Here is a 1,926-nt window from a genome sequence, read left to right on the forward strand (position 1 = left end):
TCAGGACATCAGATGACATATAGCACTGGGCAAATAGGCTGCAAAGGACCTCTTTCAAGTGCTCTCCTTGAGGACTAAGGTGCGCCTGACACAAGGCATGGTATTTTCAATCGCCTCATATGCATGTGAGAGCTGGACAGTGAATAAGGAAGACCAAAGAAGAATTGATGCTTTTGAGCTGTGGTGTTGATGAAGAATGCTGAAAGTACTGTGGACTGATAAAGGAACTAACAGGTCTATCCTGGAGGAAGTGCAGCCAGAAAGCTCCTTGGAGGTGAGAATGGCCAGACCTTGTCTCACATACTTTGGTCATGTCGTCAGAAGGGACCATTCCCTGGAGAGGGATGTCATGCTTCATAAGGTGGATGGTCGATGAAAGAGGGGAAAGCCCTCAACGAGATGGATTGACATGGTGGCAGTGGTGAGGGCTCAAGTATAGCAAGAATCATGGAAGTGGCATGGCGCAGGACTCACTATGAGTCAGAGATGACTTGACAGCACCTAACAGCAACAAGATCAACATATACCAATAAAAATGGGTGTCCCACTGTGTGTGCCAAAGTCAGGATCCTACCTTTTCTAATTGTGTAGAAAAAGTAGTTTATTTGATTCAAAAGAACGCTATAATGGCTACTGACAATCTAAATTGTCCTTAGTAAAGTCATGTCATTGCTCTAGAGACAGGAAGATACGGGACCTGAAACATTTGTTTATATGAGTGACTGGTGTGCCCAAAGGTAGCTCTGCTGAGCCCTTTTAACTGGCATTCCCCATCTTACTAAAACAGTTGAATTGCATGTGCTAGAAAACTTGAATGTCAAGTAAAGAAAACTAGGTGTGTTCACACTTAATGAGATGAGACTGATCTTCATGGAGTCTGATTATTAGAATTGGGAGTCTTGTGGTAACAGCCACAACAAACAATTTGGCAACAAACCTGTCAAAACAATTAGAGCAAGCTGAAAAGCAGAAGAGAAAACCACCAATAAATCTCAAAGAACTCAATGCAAGAAAGCAGACCTTGATTGGAGGAGCTTTTTACCTGAGATGACTTCCAAGAATCCATGGAGATGGATACACTTCAAAGCTCCCTGATCCTCAATGTCCTGGGAGCTGCCCCAGGAAATGTGCCTTTGAATCTCATCTGACACCAAAAAATGTCAACAAGTAAGAACACATAACTCTTTTTTTGAAAAAAAATTATTGAAGGTTCCATAACAGTTTGATCTCACGAAGGAAAATCTATTGCTCCAAAATGTGGAGTAATACAGGCATATTCGTGAGGTAAAATCAGGAACTAAATGTACAACATCCTGATTGGAAGTTGCAAGATCAGGGAAGCCAGAGTTGGGACGTGGGGGCATTACAATGATTGATCAGAAACACAAATGTGAGCTATTTGGATTGGTTGGCTTAAATATGTAACTAAGGGGGATTTTAGAGGGTGATCACAAGCTAAATATCTTAAACCATTTCTTGAGGACTACTAGGATTTCTAAGGATTCTATGTCAAGATCCTCCCTTAAGGGAGAGATGGTCTCCTTAACAAATGGTGCTGTCAAAACTGGATATCCATTTGCAGAAAAATGAAACAAGATCTCTACCTCACACCATACACAAAAACTAACACCAAATGGATCAAAGACTTAAATGTGAAATCTAAAAAGTTTGTCAAGGAAAAATCAGGGCCAAATTTAGGGGCCCTAATTTATGGCATAAATATACTATCAATCATAACCCAAAATGCACAAACAGCAGAAGATAAAGCAGATGAATGGGATATTATAAAAATTAAATTTTTGTGTGCTCCCAAAGAGTAAAAAGAGAACCTACAGATTGGGAAAAATGATTTGGCAATGACATATCTGACAAGGGACTTATCTCTGAAATTTATAGGAAACTCCAATACCTCAACAACAAAAAGAT

This window comes from Orycteropus afer, unplaced genomic scaffold, assembly GCF_000298275.1.
Source record: "Orycteropus afer afer isolate SDZICR_OR568_19922 unplaced genomic scaffold, OryAfe1.0 scaffold00327, whole genome shotgun sequence".
Classification (NCBI taxonomy): domain Eukaryota; kingdom Metazoa; phylum Chordata; class Mammalia; order Tubulidentata; family Orycteropodidae; genus Orycteropus; species Orycteropus afer.